Source organism: Magnolia sinica, chromosome 3 (assembly GCF_029962835.1).
Source record: "Magnolia sinica isolate HGM2019 chromosome 3, MsV1, whole genome shotgun sequence".
NCBI lineage: Eukaryota > Viridiplantae > Streptophyta > Magnoliopsida > Magnoliales > Magnoliaceae > Magnolia > Magnolia sinica.
The window spans coordinates 76,285,455-76,304,262 of record NC_080575.1 but is presented as its reverse complement, the minus strand read 5'-3'; the positions used below and the strand labels follow the sequence as shown (position 1 = coordinate 76,304,262).

Below are 18,808 nucleotides of genomic sequence, written 5' to 3'. Positions count from 1 at the left end.
CAAACATCTTGCCACTAAACACCTCAACAAAATGGGTCGTTGAACGGAAAAATCGACACTTGTTAGAGGTGGGAAGGTCCCTTCTAACTCACATGCACATTCCCAAGTGTTTTTGGAGTTCTATTATTCTCACAATATGCCATTTAATCAACCAGTTGCCCTCCACGGTTCTCAAAGGTCAAACTCCATTTTCTATCCGATTTCCTAACACCTTGCCATTCCCTTTACCAATGCGTGTGTTTAGATGCACTACCTTTCTACAAAAACTCAAGCTGAGGTTAGATAAACTTGACACACATGCCGTGAAATGCCTTTTCCTTGGTTGTTCACACACACAAAAGGGCTACAAATGTTTTGATCCTATTGGTAACCAACTAACTATGCTTTAGTCAGCACCAATGTCACCTTTTTTGTGGACGTTCCTTTTTTTTTTTTTAACTCCTTTTGAGTAAGGGGAGCTCATTCCCACGGAGCATCCCACAATACCATGACCATCTGTTATCTCCTCTTCAGACATGACTCCTAATACAGTGAACCAACCATGTTCGACCTTACCTAGGGTTCTAGCGATAACACAGTTTTCTCCAAACCTCAATCTTCCCATTGCACCGAAAGGTACTCTCATTCTTGCACCCTATATCCTATCTCCAATTTTATATATTACCACCGACTACATCCTTCATATCACAACTATGATGTACCTATCAAATGTGGTGGTTCCCAAGTCTCATTATGATGCATTGGCTCGCCCTAGAAGGCAAAAAGCCATAGAAGACGAAGTGGCAACCATGCACCATGCTGGGAGATGGGAGTTAGTGGCCATTACCACTTGGAAAACGGATTGTCGGGTGTAGGTGGGTCTATACCATAAAATGCCTTCCCGATAGTTCCATTGAACAGTTGAAAGCTAGACTTATGGCACAAGGGTACACTCAAACTCCAAGGTTAGACTATGAGGAGACTCTCCCATTGCTAAACTAAACATTGTTCGAGTTTTTATCTCTGCGGCAGCTAACAAGTCGTGGCCGCATTACCGGTTGGACATCAAGAATGCCTTTTGAAACGACAACCTAACTGAATAAATTTACATGGAGCAACCTCTTGGATTTGTTGCTCAGGAGGAGAATGGGAAAATATGTAAACTTCCGAAGGCAATCTATGGTCTAAAGGAGTCTTCCAGGGCATGATTCGAGAAATTCGGTAGAGTTCTGGTCAAGTTTAGCTTCCATAGATGACAGGTGGATCATTTTGTTTTCATGAAGCATGGCCACAAGGAAATGGTCGCCTTGGTTGTCTATGTGGATGACATTATAATCGAAGGAAGTGATCTAGTGAGTATTTCCGAGGTCAAAGCTCATATCTAGAAGCAATATCAAACCAAAGATGTTGGACAGCTCCAAGTCTTCCTAGGAATTGAGGTAGCTTGGTCGGCGTTTGGAATCAACCTATCTCGAAGAAAGTACTTGTTGAACCTGCTGCAAGAAAATGAAATGTTTTTTCTTCCCTTGATGATTGAAAAGAAATATATAAAAAAGGCAAACAACCAAAGCAAAAAAAAAAAAAAAAAAACAATACACGACAGAAAAGAAAAAGAACCAAAACAGAAACCAAAGGTAACTTAAAAATAGCTATATAAATCGAGACCAAACTGCCAAAAATCATACTAATCCAAGGATGGAAGAAATGGTGGAATTCTCTAAGAGATTTATACTAGTTGACCACTCCATAAGATCCCAGATTAACTGATTTGAACCGGAAGAAGATGAGGAAGGAAGATTTCGAAAATGATGATTATTTCTCTCTTCACAGGGCCTAGAGGGAAGCCATCACCGCTAACTTCCAAACAATCTTGGAGTTCTTGCTAAGGACTTGGTTGTTCCAAGCAAAGTGGAGAGAAGGAACGAAATCAGGCATCACCCAAGGGCAATGGAGGAAGAGGCGCCAAATAGTTTTCCGTGTTCCCATGGCAAAGGAGGCAAACATTAGGGAGTACCAGACCACACCTCTGGAGGTTGTCCACTATTAAAACTCTTCCCCTAGCCAATAACCAAACGAAGGCAGAAACCCTTTTTTTTGTGTGTGTGTGTGGGGGGGGGGTATAGTTTAGTTCACTAGTTAGGCGAGGGACCTCTGATCTGGGTGAAGGACGACTTTGTGGAGAATCTACCTAAAGATGAAAGTTTCCAAGATAACTAGTTGAATTCCCCGTGGGTAGGTTGAACACCATAGAGTAATTGAAGGAGCTCCAGAAATGCTTCTGATTCTTCATCAGACAAGGCCCTTCTGTAAGGAGGACACCAAATTCATGATCCAACAAGGGAAAAAGCAATCAGAGACTGAGATAGAGATGTTGGAAGAGATTCTGGCTAGAACCGGAAAAAGAGAAGTCATGGGCCTATCTAATAACGAAAGGATCTAACCAGAACCTTATCCTAGATTCATTTCCCAAATAAAAAGAGATTCCTTCGAGGAAGGAGGCTTTAAGGCTAAAGATGGCTTTCCAAATTGAGGAAGCTCTATAGTTGTAGGAGGGCTTGGTGAACCATCCACCTGACTCCAAACTATATTTACAAGTTGGGATTTTCCTCCACCAATTTCCAGATTCAGAAGTAAAGCGCCAAAGCAATTTCCCCCAAAAGAGAAGAATTGACTTCCAATAAGGGCAGAATACTAGCTCCCCTTTCCAAACAAGGTGAGTATAATTTGTGATTTGGGGAGCTTCCTTTCCAAAGGAAGTCTCTCATGAGCTTGTCAATTTTTTATATAATCGAATTAGCACAGCAAAACATCTATAGGAAACAAGTCAGGACATTCAAGAGAGCTGACTTTATCAAAGTGAGTTGTCCTCCCAAAGATAAGAATCAGCTCTTCCAGGGAGCTAACTTCCTTTCTCTTTCAATAACGACATCACAAAGACAATTGGCAAGCTTGCCAACACAGAATGGAAGCCCCAAGTATATGGTCAAGAAAGATCTGGCTTTACATCCAAACTTATTTGCAAGGGAGGAAAGAAGATTATCATGGATTTTAATTCCTAATAATTCACTTTTGAACAGATTAATCATGAGGCCAAAGATGACCTCGAAACATCAAATAACTTTTCTCAAGTTTCCAACAGCCCAATCAGAGGGGCTTCACAGAAAAGAAGTATGTTGTCTGCAAATTGGATATGAGAGATAATAGGGCTAGAGGTGGCCACTTTGAAGCCACTAAAAAGGCCTATGGATTCCCCTTTCTTGAGCATGCAGCTAAGAACGTCAGAAGCAATAACAAAAAGAAAGGGAGACAAGGGATCTCTATTTGAGGCCCCTAGAAGAGGAGAAGAAACCTTTCAAAGGAGAGACGAGGAAATCCAACGACGCTAATTAGCACCGAAACCAAATCTACCAAGCATATAATCAATGTAGCCCCAATCAACATGGTTGAAAGCTTTTTCTACATATAGTTTACAGACTTGACCCCCTTGACCTTCTTTGGATCAGGAATCAATGCATTCATGGGCTATTAGTGCACAATCCTAAATTTGTCTGTTGGCCAAAAAGGCTCCTTGAGCTTCAAAATTGATGTTGGAAAGCACATGTGTAATTTTGGCAAGAAGGATTTTTGCTAGAATCTTGTAAGGGACCGCCAAACGACCAATAGGATGAAAGTCCTTGAGATCCGAAGTACCATCAATCTTAGGGATTAGGGCAATGAAAGAAGCCCCCATGGCTTTGGATATGGAACTGGAGGTGAAAAAGTTAGAGATAAAAGAGATGATATCTGACTTTAAAATAACCCAAAAGACTTGAAAGAAAGCCAGAGGAAACCCATCAGGACCCAAGGATTTGTCCCTGCCGAGGTCAAAGACAGCAGCCTTAATTTCACTTTCAAAGAAAGGAGATTTAGACGCTACTCTTTCCTCATCAGAGATCTAAGAAAATTCCAAATTGTCCAACCTAAGTCTCGACCAAGATTCGGGAGTAAGCAAGGAAGAATAAAAAGAGACGATGTGATTAGATACTTATTGTTTATTGTTAATCTTAGAGCCACTAGCAGAAAAAACCGTGACTTTTGTCAGATCAATGTCTGGCGCTAGCTAAAGCATGAAAATAACGAGTGTTTTTGTCACCCGGTTTAAGCCAGAGAGCCCTAAATCTTTGTCTCCATTTAATTTCTTGCTACCTTACCGAGCTCACATGAGCATCTCTGTAGGACTCCCTAAGAGCCTCATCTTTCATCCAAAAGAGGACCAAATTCTTCCTGGATATCAAGCGATTGAACAGCCAATAGAGTTAGGCAGAAACCTCAAGATTCTCTTAAGAGTCTTTCTTGCAATTCATTAGGTTAATTTTGAGCATTTTAAGCTTACAATTCAGGATTAAGCTTGGGTTGCCAGAGATCTCGAAAGAAGACCACCAAGAAGAAACTAGAGCATGAAAACCTTCAAGCCATGAGAGGTCAAATCAAAAAGGTTTGGAGCCTCGGCTCTCCTCCACTACTACAAAAGAATGGGGCAGCGGTCAAAGATTGGCCTCGAAAAGCACAATGGGTTAACTAGAGGGAAGGAGTCTAGCCAATCTAGAGAGACTAGGAATCTATTAAGCCGAGATAGAATGGGGGGAGATTGGCCATTGGTCCAAGTGAATTTAACATCTAAAAGATGGAGATTGATGATGTTGTTGGCTTCCACCCAATCAGAGAACATTCTCATGCTTCTGGACACAAGAAATTATCTTCATCAGCCAACTGTCTTGCCCCTTCGCCCTTTCTTAGCAGCGCGAGAACATGAGCCCACCTCATAATTGACAGAAGTTTCAAGGCTTATTAGTTCCTTCCACCCACAGGGGGATTTGGCAGATCTCTTAGCTGCCCAAGCTGCAAGAGCACCTCGCTCCTCTATGAACTGCAAAAGAGCAATGTAGTCTTCCTAGTCTTCCTCTTTATCCCCAAAAGACATTCCAACACCTCTAACCAAAATCCATAGACTTTCTTTAACTTTCCAAAAAAACTTGCATTCAGATAGAATTGAAATAGGTTCCCCTTACAAAAGTAGAGGAGAGGGCTAAGGAAGTGTAGGGCATGGAAGGTCTACCTAAAGAGCTTAGATTGGAGGAATGTTCGTGATAGATCGGTCAGAAGGTTTTGTAAAGAAATAGAGGTTTCAGAGAAAAGGTGAGATGAGGTCATGCAAGAATGCGAATTTGGAGGGATCGACATCAAGGCCCATTACTATGGAGTCGAAGTAAGGGAAGCAGGGAGATGTCTCACGAGGTAAGATGTGGGATTATTGGAATGGAGATGGGAGAGTTTGAGTGCGGACATGAGAGGTAGAGTAAGGGCCTGAGGTGGGCAAGGATAGAAGGGAGAAGAATGGGAAGTCACGCTCCTCTTCCAAATGCCTAGTAGAAAAATGAGAGAACGAGAGGGGGAGGAAGAGAGGGAACGTTGCGTGTTGAGTTTGGATACAGGCTAGGGAGGATTGAGGGGAGGGAAGTTCGAGATAGCCTTGGTATGATAGCTGGAGAGGTGGCTGACATGGAGAGATTTGAAGGGAGAGGGGATACCTGTCTTGATGCAGGACATGAAAGTTAAACATGATATGCAAGATTTCAGGCTTTAGATCATACTAATTTAGAAACAATTACAAAAATTCCACATCCCACATAAGATTAAGCATTCAACAAGGGGAATCTACGAGGGTCCAAGCCTACACATGTTAGGGTTGGATCAATTAAAAATTATAGACCAAACAATACTCAACGGAGAGTAGATTCATCCACTCTTGCAAAGGATTATTCCTCAATCCAAGGGATTCACATGTTTCAATTCGGGAAAGCCTAGGGTTTGCAAAAGTGGAATAGAACTTGGAATTTAATATTATCAAGGGTTAGGGTTAGGGATTTAAGACGAGAGATGAGAGGATTAGAGGAGAGAGACAAACCAGAGGTAGCCCACACGTGTGGACAGTGATCGGGTCCAGACGCACGTGCGTGGGATCCTGCCTGCACGTGTGTGGGGCCCACGAACCCATAAAAGGACAGCTTAGGGTTGGTCGTCCAGGGGTGGGCCACCCACACACCAAGTTTCAAGCCAATCGGGCGTCCGATCTGTGCACGGTGCTCCGCCGAAGTTTCAGCCCTCTTCGAGGGCCTGATTCTGCAAATCTACTGTAAAGGAAGGATCGGCTGCAAAAGGGAGTGGATTTGATGATGGGATGGCTATGGGAGATGATCAATATTGAGGGTAGGAGGTAGGGGCGATTTGGGATGGGTGTGGCTTCGCACCATAGTAGTTAGCCCTTCGAAGAAGGGAGGGTTTCACACCCAATTAAAATTCCACAACTCAGATAATTAGAAAAGCAAGAAAACACAGATTTTTATTCATAATCTTCAATGGAAAAAACCTATAAGGGGTTGCCTATTTATAAGCAAACCCTAAACCTCAAAAGTCACACCATGTGCGCACACTATTACTTAGAGACGAAGTAACAAAAATAACAACTAATCAACGCAATTAAAACCGTTCATGACGTTTCTAATAACGATAATAACCAAAACTCAAAATTCTAGATCATCTAGGGTAGTGGGTCACAATCATGAGATCTAATGGTGGAATCCCTATGATGATCGGGTTCACTCCAATGCTCCATAGCACGGCCCCCTAACTAAGAGGTCATCCATAGATGTCGTCGTCGATCCAGATCGATAGTGGGGCCTTCCTCCTCCTTGAGTACGTGCGTAGGGTGGGGGGCGTGCGCGTGCGCATGATGTCCTCATCAAGAATGTTATGTGGGACTTAATTTATATGCAGAATAGGCCCATGGATCTATCTGTGCATGAGATATAGGGATCAAGGGTTCAGATAGCGTACCTAGCTGTGACGCTGCCATAGAAGCCGGATAATAATACCAGAATACCGAAATCCGCCGTCTGACGTCGATACTATCTGATGGTCCAAAATATCTTTTATTTTTTCTCTGGGTGTGGGAATGGTAGGTATGGGAGGTAGAGGCTGGGAAATTGGGTCAGGAAGAGGCCATGAATTAAGGGAAAGGTCTGGGGAATCAGGATGGTTCGGTGCAAGGCTGGACAATATATCAGTGGTCCCCTGAAATGCAACTAGATCCTCCACATTGAATGCGGAACTAATTCCCATGGAAGGTGGAAGATCTACCACATACGCATTGAGACCGTTTCGTTTTATAATTTTGAATGGTCCAGCGCTACGCGCATGTAATTTATGAACAACTCCCTAAGGGTACTGCTCTGGCCTAATGCGGACCATCACAGAGTCCCCTACATTGAATTCCTTGAATCGTTTATGTTGGTCTGTAGAAATTTTGTAATGTTCATTACTAGTATTGATCCTTCGCCTGATTTCTTGATGCAATGAATTAATGTGATATGCAAAGGACTCTGCGGACTCTAATGACCTATTGGACAGGGACATAGGGACAGCATCAATAGGCTTCCTAGGAACAACATCACGCCAAAGAGTGACTCTATATGATCCAAACTGAATAGGAACAAGACAACGATGCGAGACTGGACTAGAAGTTTCATCAACCTAAGGCACTCTATAAGGTTGAGGATGGGCTTCAAGCCCAAACAGCTCATAGTGTCAATTGATGCCACGTTGGTACAACTACTACTATCCACGATCATCTTGCAGCTCTTATCACCACATTTTGCGTGAGTATAGAGGGTCGTGTTGCGGCACCAATCGTCGGTATTCTTTGCTTGTGCAAAGGCGCGACGCACAACTGTAAGGGTCGCAGACTCTTGCGCTCCCTCTTCCTCATCACTAGGGGTTTCTACTAGCTCATATTCTTCCTCCGCACCGTCACTTTCTAGGTGCACTACTTCTACTTGTACATCAATAAGGAACACCTTGGTGCCCTCTCTCGTGCCACACTAGTGGGCAAAGTGACCAAACTCCTGACATCTAAAACACCTAGTCACATCACTTCTGCGTGAGCTAGACCCGACAACTCTTTTACCCTTATCATCCTTGGGCCCAGATTGAACACTACTGGAAGGCTTGCATTGATATCCAGTGCTAGGCTTAGCCTTAGAAGGGTTGGCCTTAGCGCCAGAATCGCGAGGCTCAAACTGCCTTTCCACAGGTGTTTTAAGGTATTGCTCAACCTCCAACACTACTTAATACATTTGTTCAAGAGAATCTATGTCCTTGGCAAGCAACTCTCTCCTAATATCATAATAGAGGCCCGTCTTAAATCGAGCAAGAGTGAGGAGTGAGTATGGGATCCTCATCAACTTCACACCAGGTCAAGTACTCTTTGAACTTCTCAATGTATTCAGCCACATTCATGGAACCTTGTCGAAGAGACTGCCATTCTTCAACCAACCTCAAGTGATAGGAGAAAGGGATGTACTTTTCCTTAAGAGTTTCTTTCATTTCTCTCCAATGGACTATTGGGGGCTCCCTCGACCTTTCTTTCTTTCGCTCCACAGTAGCCTAAAACTTCTTTGCTTGGCCCACAAGCTTCATCTTGGCAAATCGGACTCGACGAGCATCCGACATGTCGTACCACTCAAAATGGTGGTCCATATCCACTAACCAATCTAAAAAAGCTTTAGGGTCCAAGTGACCATCAAACGTAGGGGCCTCTACTCCAACTCCCTGGAGGAGTCGCATATCTGGATCATAGTGATCATGATGCCCCTCGCAGGGTGGGTGCACGGGTGCGCGCCCATGACCAATTCCTTGGCCACCTCTATTCATTTATCTATCCTCCTGACCACCTGCCTGAAATTAGGCATCTTCCCCAATGTTGGGGTTTGCCCGGGCGGAGGTCACTAGTTGGGTAACGCGCACATTAAGTTGTTCAAAACATTGATCAATAAGTTGTTCCAACCGCCTACCCAAAGACTCAAACTGCTGGGTTATATTGTTCATTAACTCTTCCAATTGCTCCATGTTTAGTGTAGGGTGCAAGCCGAAACCATGACCAGTACGTGTGGGCATACTACTCACTCAACTCAAAGACCCTCTAATACAACTATATACGTCTAAATGGGACTAAATGATCCGATAAGACTCTATATAAGGGAAACTACACAATGCTACTTAAATTTCAGCAATATAACTACCCAAATAATTTGTTAACAGAAAATTCAGCCATGAAAATTAGGGATTTTCTGACGACAGAAAATTCAGCAGTCCATGTTGCGAATGATGGATCCTAAACAACCTTATATGATGAGACTTGATGCAAAATAGACGTGAATAGACTAAACCCTAAACATGCAATGCATTCCCCTATGAAACCCTAAGCTCTAATACCAAATTTGATGCAAGACATGAAAGTTAAACATGATATGTAAGATTTCAGGCTTTAGATCATACTAATTTAGAAACAATCACAAAAATTCCACATCCCACATAAGATCAAGCATTCAACAAGGGGAATCTACGAGGGTCCAAGCCTACACATGTTAGGGCTAAATCAATGAAAAATTATAGACTAAACAATGCTCAAAAGAGAGTAGATTCATCCACTCTTGCAAAGGATTATTCCTCAATCCAAGGGATTAACATGTTTCAATTCGGGAAAGTCTAGGGTTTGCAAAAGTGGAATAGAACTTGGAATTTAAGATTATCTAGGGTTAGGGTTAGGGATTTAAGGCGAGAGATGAGAGGATTAGAGGAGAGAGACAAACCAGAGGTAGTCCACACGTGTGGACAGCGATCGGGTCCAGACGCACGTGTGTGGGATCCTGCCTACACGTGTGTGGGGCCCACGAACCCATAAAAGGACAGCTTGGGGTTGGTCGGCCAAGGGTGGACCACCCACACACCAAGTTTCAAGCCGATCGAGCGTCCAGTCTGTGCACGGTGCTCCGCCGAAGTTTCAGCCCTCCTGGAGGGCCTGATTCTGCAAATCTGCTTTAGAGGAAGGATCAGCTGCAAAAGGGGGTGGATTTGATAATAGGATGGCTGTGGGAGATGATCGATATTGAGGGTAGGAGGTGGAGGTGATTTGCGATGGCTTTGCACCACGGTAGTTAGCCCTTCGAAGAAGGGAGGGCTTCGCACCCAATTAGAATTCCACGACTCAAAGAATTAGAGAAGCAGAAAAACGCTGAATTTTATTCATTATCTTCAATAAAAATTAAAAAAAAAAAACCTACAAGGGGTTGCCTATTTATACGAAAACCCTAAACCTCAAAAGCCATGCCACGTGCGCACACTATTACTTAAGAGCTGAAGTAACAAAAATAACAACTAATCAACGCAATCAAAACCATTCATGATGTTTCTAATAACGATAATAACCAAAACTCAAAACCCTAGATCATCTAGGGTAGTGGGTCACGATCATGAGATCCAATGGTGGAATCCCTATGATGATCGAGTCCACTCCAATGCTCCATAGCACGACCCCCTAACTAAAAGGTACTCCACAGATGTCGTCGTCGATCCAGATCGATAGTGAGGCCTTCCTCCTCCTTGAGTACGTGTGTTGGGTGGGGGGTGTGCGTGTGCGCATGATGTCCCCATCATGTCTCTTTCAAAGACTGAGATGTGGCGTAGGAGGATGACACGTCGCCTCCAACAACGTCATCATTTTTTCTGAGAGATAACATTCACTTTCATTAAAATAGAAAAAGGAAAACAGGCGAGAAAGAACCCACTGAGATAGCGGGAAAATTACTCTCCAACAGAGGACAGATTACACGCTGAGGAATGATTAAAGACAGCCCATTCAGTGATATAATAGTGAATTCTGGACACTACGAATCCCACCGAATTGGAAACACCCTTGAAACACCTATCATTTCTTTCTTTCCAAACTGCCAAGAGAACCATTCTCCACACGATAGTTTTCTGCTTTCCGAAGGACACACCATGCCACGCTTTTAACAGTTTTCCCGTCGATTGAGGAAGAGACCAAGATAGATCGAACCAAGTAAACACAATCGGCCAGATCTGATTGAGGAAGGGGCAGTGTATGAATAAGTGATTAATAGATTCAGCATTTCCCATACAGCAGAGGCAAATATTCATGATCGTCATTCCTTTTTTTCGCAAATTGTCAACTGTCAGCACCTTCTCCTTTCCAACCAGCCAAATGAACGCAACGATCTTTGGGGGCAGCTTGTATTTCCAAACTTTATCAGTGAAGATCTCTTCTGGAACAGCACTCGATTTGGAAATGGAGTTATAGAGAGATTTAACTGATAAAATACCTTATTTGTCTAATCTCCACTGCAATGAATTAGCAGAAGACTGATCAGGTTTGCCCATGCTAATACAACTAAGAAGAGAAGCATATTCTTGAATTTCCCAATCATATAGATTCCTTCTGCAAGGCAGAATCCAAATAATATCAGTCCCTTGCATATGATAATTGTTTGCTACGGAGATGGACTGGTTTGGAGCCAAACGATATATGTTCGGGAACTTCTCTTTAAGGGCTGTTTCTCCCATCCAAATGTCTTCCCAAAAGGAAATTTTGTCTCCTATACCTACAGAGAAAACAATGCCTTTCAAAACCTCCTGCTTCGTAGCTAATACACCTCTCCATAGGGCAGAAGCTCTATAGGCCGAGGAGTCCTTAGTCCACCATCCTCCTGCTGAAATCCCATATTTCTTTTTAATCAATCAATTCCATGAGTTCCCATCTTCCGTACCCAGTCTCCACATCCATTTGCCTAATAGTGCCTGGTTCATGCTTCTGAGAGATCCGATACCTACTCCCCCATGCTGCACCTGCTAACAGACCTTTTTCCAATCCAAGAGATAATATTTCTTCTTTTTCTCATTACCCTGCCACAGAAAATCTCGCCTTAATTTTTCAAGCCAGTCTAAGACCCTACCTGGACATTTAAAAAAGGGACATAAAGTATAACGGAAGATTGGAGAGGGTCGCTTTGATGAGAGTAATACGACCGCCTAAAGACAGATATTTGCATTGCCATCTCACCAAATAAAATTCGAATCTGTCTAAATACTTTATCCCATAGAAATTTTGGAGGTTTCCCCATACATAATGGGAGACCAACAAAAGTTGTCGACAGACTACCCAAAGAACAATTGAAGATCTCTGCAAACTGGATTAACTCAGCTACTTCCATGTTCACCCCGAACATCTTAGACTTGGCTAAGTTAACTTTGAGCCCCGAAACCACTTCAAAACACTGAATGATCGTGCAAAGATTGTTGATTTTGTCCTGATTGGCTTTGCAGAAAAGAAGAATATCATCTGCAAATTAGATGTGTGAAATTGGAGAGTCCAGACCACTGATATAGCAACCAAAAATGATACCTGCATCCTACCTTTAGACAGCATTCTGGAAAGAGCTTCCCCTACTATGAGAAACAGGAAAGGAGGGAGGGGGTCTCCTTGACGCAAACCCCTTGAACTGCCGAAAAAACCTTTGGGAGAGCCATTGAGGACTGAGAAGAAAGCGGAACTGACACATTCCTTAATCCAAGCACACCATTTAGCCCCGAAGCCCATCCGCGACATCATGTAATGGAGGAAATCCCAATCTACAAAGTCATAAGCTTCTTCCAAGTCGAGCTTGCAAAGAATATTTTGGACTCCTGACTTATGGCTGGAATCGTGACATTCATATGCGATTAAAGCACTATCAATGATTTGTCTAGCCGAAATGAAGGCACTCTAATTGTCGGAGATAATCTTTCCCATAACCCCACATAATCTGGAAGGGCCACCCAGAAGGCTGATCGGTCTGAAATTCTGCATGGAGATTGCTCTTGAAGATTTTGGAATGAGAAATAGGAATGAAGCTCCAAGCTGTTTTGAGAGACGACCTCTAACATGAAATTCATCGACGGAAGCCATAATATCTCCCTGAATAATATCCCAAAAGAACTGGAAAAAGAGAATCGGGAATCCGTCTGGCCGCGGGGCTTTATCTCCTCCCAACGCATCAATTGCCATCTTGACTTCGTCAAACGAAAATTTTGCTTCAAGAGAGGAAGCTTCTTCTTCTGAAATGGAATCAAAATGGAGATAATCAAGTCTTGGTCTGACCCATTCTTCTTTGAGGAAGAGGTTGCTGAAGTAAGAAACCGCTGCATCAGAGATGGCTTCCTTATCTTCTGTACATGTCCCATTAATAGATAAGCTACTAATCTTGTTAGCTCTGGCACGAGCACTAGCAATGGAGTGGAAATATTTCGTATTTTTATCACCTTCCCTAATCCATCTGCAACGAGATTTTTGTTTCCAAACCAATTCGTCTAACAGAACTCTAGCTGAATAACTTTGAATAAGCTCTATTCTTCTTTTCCAGACTTCTTTTGAAATTGGATTAACTTCAGCTTTTGCATCGATCACCTGAAGCTCCTCCAGAATGGCCCTGGTATCCGAGTCCCTTTTTCGAAGATCCGATATCTTCCACTCTTTAATCTTTTCTTTTAAAAGAGCAAGTTTTTTGCAGATTTTGAACCCCGCGTAGCCATTAGCAACAAAACCTTCCCACCAATCTTTAACCATCTGCTTAAAGCCTTCTAACCTCAACAAGGCGATCTCAAATCTGAATGGTTTCGGGCCCCAGTTATCATCGTCAATGGAAAGGATCACTGGACTGTGATCTGAGGTGGGCCTGGGAAGGAGGGATTGGGAAACAAGCGGGAAGCATTCCAGCCAGTCTGTCGAGACTAAAAATCTGTCTAGCCTAGCGAGGATGGGACGAGCCCTTTCATTTGACTAGGTATAACTGGCTCCTTGCAATGGAAGATCCACCAATTTGTGATCATCAATCCATTCGGAGAAGAGACACATTGTTGCAGAGACTCTACCCCTCGAAGATTTTTCCTCCGAATATCGGATAATATTGAAATCCCCTCTTAAACACCACAACCCTCTGAAATTCTCTCTAGCAGTAGAGAGTTCCTCCCAAAAGGCTTGCCTACTATCAGCTAGATTGGGACCGTAAACCGAAGTGAAGAGAATTGTCTTAAGAGCTAACCTCGAACAAAACTACCAAAACCAAGAAAATACCGGACTAGCTTCTTTCGAGAGTCCAAATCGATGGATTCCAAGCGACAAGAATACCTCCAGCGCTGCCTATAGCGTCTGAAACCACCCAAGACACATCTTTATCTTTCCAAAGAGAGCCCACAAGAAAATTATTAAAGCTGTGAATCTTTGTTTCCTACATGAAAACAATATCTGCCTTGCTTCTGTTACATGTCTTTAATAAGGCTTCTCTTCTATCTGGACCCCACTCCTCTGACATTCCATGATAAAACTTTCATTTAGGAAACTGATCTGCCCCTTGATCTACCTGTGGCCCTTCTAAAAGACTCCCTAATGGGGAAAGATGAAAGACTCTGCAATTCCCTACTTTTACCTTTCCTTGACTGAGGAGCTCTAGGAGATTTGGGAGATGGCAGAGGGCGACCGCGGGACTCGATGCAGTGGAATAAAGCCAGAAAATCTTCAGGCTGATCCCCAAAGGTAAGGCCAATAGTTCTTCCAATATGACCCATAGCATCCCTAATCCATCTTTTCTTCTAAATGGTACTGAGTAGCTGCTCCCTTTGATCATCGTTGTGCAATCTCGCCAGCTATTCTTTCCCCATGTCTTCGAAAGAAGTCCCAGCCCACATCTGTAACGGCTTTGCCTCTATGATACATATCCCGGCATCTTCTTAGAATAGCAGGATGAGCGCATGCTCTATGAAATCCTCCGACTGCATATTGGATTTGGGAGAAAGAGTTATCGCAATCTAACAATGAAGAAGGGTCGCGTCTAACATCGCAACCCCCTTCATCAATCAGGGCTTGGGACTGAGTGGGCTTGCTGGAAAGATCGATGTATTAGGCGTTTGGAAGAGGGGTAGGTTTAGAATCTGGTAGAGGGATAGGCTTGGGAATCAATTAATGGTCGAGATTAGGATCGGGGAATAGGGAAAGGTTTAGGTTAAAAAGGCTAGAGGTTTGGGTAATCCGAACGAGGAGGTTCGGGGTGAGATGGTAGATCGTGGCGACTTTTCGCCTTTCGAGCCTCGGAACTGTCAACACCTCTGTCCCCGAGGCTAAGGAATGTCAATTTTTTCGTCCGAAAAGTTGAGGAGACCACATGAGGATTCTCAACCATCCACGCGTGCATTGAGGGAATCATCAAATGCATCGTCGAGTGACACGTTTCACACACTGGAGTATCTAAACCTCAAAAATGACGGGGTTGATCTGCGATCGCCATCTGTCCCGTAACTGGTTCTGATGGATGCCACGTGGTGTTCGAGGGATATGGTGATCCTGTGTCGTATGAATTAGGTGTAAACCGCTAGTTCCGTGTCTCTGCAGAGTATGTCTATTGTGCACCTTCTTCCTTTTCTCTGGTTTTCATTCCCATATCCGCCGGAGTCACCGACTCTCTAACCCTCCATAAATCGCCCCATCTTGGGATGGGTTCGTTTTTAGCCTCTTGCTGGATCGGAAGCATCACTGTTCTATCGTCAGCCATCACCTGTATGCATCTTGGTAGAGGAATGCCTTTCTTTTTCCTAATCTGCACCCTAATCACTCCCATCTCCTCACCGAGCTTCGTTTTGAGATTCAATTCAATTAGATCTCCTGGCCGAGATGAAATCTTCAGAAAGAAATCGTCGTTCCACAGTTCTAAAGGAACCAACCAGATCAAAACCCAAACATTTTCAAACCCAAATGCCAAAAATTCATCCCACATTTGAATATTAAGAACTGGGCCGTCTCTGTGCGAAGCACCTGTCATTATTAAAAGATCAGAATTAATATTTGGACTTGGGTCGATCCATAGTTCGTTGAACCCGATTGGTTTGATGGAGTATGTTGTTGGGGGAAGACCACAACATTCCATAATCCAGCTCCTGACCTAGGGGATCGATGCTCCTCCTTTGGTAATCGCAACCATCGAATTTTTTATAGCAGCTTTGGATTTATTCAAGGTATCTGGATCTATAAGGATTGGATCATCCCCCTCCTGATCCCTTCTCCTTCCAACTCCGTTCGACTCATTACTGATTGGAGGTGAGCCGGAATCTAAAAGGGCTTCTCTGAAGGATTTAAGACCCATAGATCGCAAAGGACGACGTTGAGTCTTCTAATCTGAAATCGGAGGACGAGGATCTATGTATGATTTCCGTAAGTGTCTTTGCTCCGGCCCAAATCTTGCTTTCTGAACCAATAATTTCATCCCCCCAAAGCTTTCACCATTGAGCTCTTTAATTGCTCTCAATAACTCTGATACGGAGCTCATTCTTACCAGAGCGAAACCCCTGATAGCTCCATCAATCCTATTTCTGGGCAATACAACATCCATTACCACTCCGACTCTCCCAAGGACTCTTTGAAAAATTGATGGGTAACCATCCTTCCGAGAATCCTTTGACAAATAGAGTTGGATAGCTATCAACCCTATTCGTCTGACTATTTGGGTTTTCCCCTATTTACCTGAACCCATTTACCCCCTTCCTTATTCCGAGGATTATTTATGTCATCATTACCTAGCCATCTTAGTCAAAAACAGAAGAAGAGGCAGATGGCTCTGATGGGAGAAAGGTCAGACCACATGTCGATCTCCAATCTTTAGAGGCAAAGGCATGGAAGACATTGACATCAACACCTAGAGGAGTGACAAGAGGATATTAGGGTCCTTGGATGAGCCGATTTCGAGACCAATAACAAGTCGAAAGGAAGTGCCACGTATAGGAGAGTGATGCAAGCCAATTAACCACTTGCTCTAAAAGTTCGAACTGATAGAGCATGGCAAATTAATCCCTTTATCTGATAGCCCAGGCCCCACATCCCATGGGATAGGACCTTGGCCAAACCCCCCTCATGAGCCCCACATCACATGGGTACCGCCTCACATGAGCCACCCGCCTCACACGGGCCGCCCACCTCGAGTGTGCCCCTGCATTGCACAGGCTACCCCACTAGAGCCCGATGTGAAAATGCCCCTGCATTAGAGAGGAATAGAGAGCACAGCTCGATGCCGCACAGTTGTCAAGCATCGTATGAGGAGCACTGCACATTGAAGGACGACTGCCAAGAGAAGATGAAAAGGCACTGACAGGGTCGGCTCAAGGCTACTTAAGGCAATAAATGCTTCTCAAAATCGTCTTGTCCGTCACATCGCAGTTAATGCCTTTGAGACATGGCGTACTTGAGGGGTTTGAGATGAGTAGATTTGGCGACCTGGCTCTAGCGTTGGATCTGCGATGGGGATCTTCACAAGCATGGGAAGCTCCGGCATGAGCGAAGGGAGGAGAGGATTCTAATCATTCACACCAGAGGCCGACTCAACAGCCACGCTCGGGTCATGCGAAAGGGTAGGCGACACGTGCTTCACAGGCTCTCAGGGGGCTGGATCGAATTGAAGAACTTCACCGATGCAAGAGCCAATTGCAAGCAAAAATTCAAGATTACAAAGCTATGTGGGGATATTGGTGAAACGATACCAGACGTCCCCCGAGCGCGCGCGCGCACACACATGTGTGTACTCCCATTTTCTAATTGAAGACATTAAGCCCTCGCTGTTTAGAAAATGGAATGTTAGAATGCAAGCCAAGTGATCCACCACTAGATCCTAGTAATAAATTGTCAAATGATCAAGGGGAGCTATTTGATGACCCAAAGAGGTATAGAAAACTAGTTGGGAAGCTCATTTACCTAACTTTACTCTATCAGACATTTCATTCGCAGTCGGACTAGTGAGCCGGTTTATTCATCAATCGAGAATACAACATTAAGATTCAGTTCTATGTATTATTCACTACTTCAAAGGAGCTCTAGGACGGGCTGATCTGTTGTTCTCACGAACATCTAAGAGTCGAGGCTTATGCTAATGTAAATTGTGTTGGTTCTATGAGAGACAAGAAATCCATATCCTGGTATTGAACCTTAGTTGGAGTAAACTTAGTCACCTAGAAGAGTAAAAAGCAAAGTGTTGTTGCATGTTCAAGTGTAGAGGCCAGGTACACGGCCATGGGACATCGTATTTGTGAATTCCCACGAGTGTTGTCTCTTCTCCAGGAGCTTTGCTTGTTTAATGAAGAAACCATGATGGTGTACTATGACAATCAAGCAGCAACCCGCATGGCTAGCAATCCAATATTTTATGAACAAACGAAGCGCATGGAGGTTGACTGCCAGTTCATCCGAGAAAAAGTCGCATCCAAGGATAACGCCACAAAGCATGTGCAAGAGTCTCAGCTTGCAAACAATTTCAACAAGTCGTTACCTCGTACTCAGTTTTCTTTTCTCAGTATCAAGCTAGCATAATCAACATCTATGCTCCAGCTTGCAGGGGAGTGTTAAAGATTCTAAATGTATGTATATGGATATGGGTTGGATGTATATGGACACCACGAGTGTAATTTTCTCAAACTTACTAATAAAAAAAAGAGGAATGCATCCCCCCCTCCCCCACTTTCTGAATTTCACACTCACAAAACAACTAACATTCAACCAAAAAAAAAAAAAACAATAAATACATTGATCATAACATCCAACTTCAATAAAAATAAAAAAGCAAATAAAATTACAAAAAAAAAAAAAAAAAAAAAAAAGATTTAATAAAAGAAGTAAAAATGAATGTATTCATCTACCATTTCATCCACATGTTCATTTGCCTTTGATTTTTGAAAACATATAAAAACGTCAGGAAATTTGTAATAAATGGATAAAAAAACAAAATTGCAGCTCATAGATGGCAAATCTATGTTCAAATAACAAAGAACTATGTTCTAACAATAATAATTTTCATTTGCCCAATCTGATTTTTTGAAATAAAATAATAATAAAAAGTATGAAATGGGCGAAAATACGTTAAAAATAAAA

At 43.2% G+C, this 18,808-nt stretch overlaps 1 protein-coding gene across 1 annotated transcript in view; it reads right to left on the bottom strand.

The window, feature by feature from the left end:
- LOC131240035 (uncharacterized protein At3g49140) overlaps nucleotides 1-18,808 on the bottom strand; it is a 67,012-nt gene that overhangs the window by 36,124 nt on the left and 12,080 nt on the right. The gene's annotated exons all lie outside the window — the stretch shown is intronic.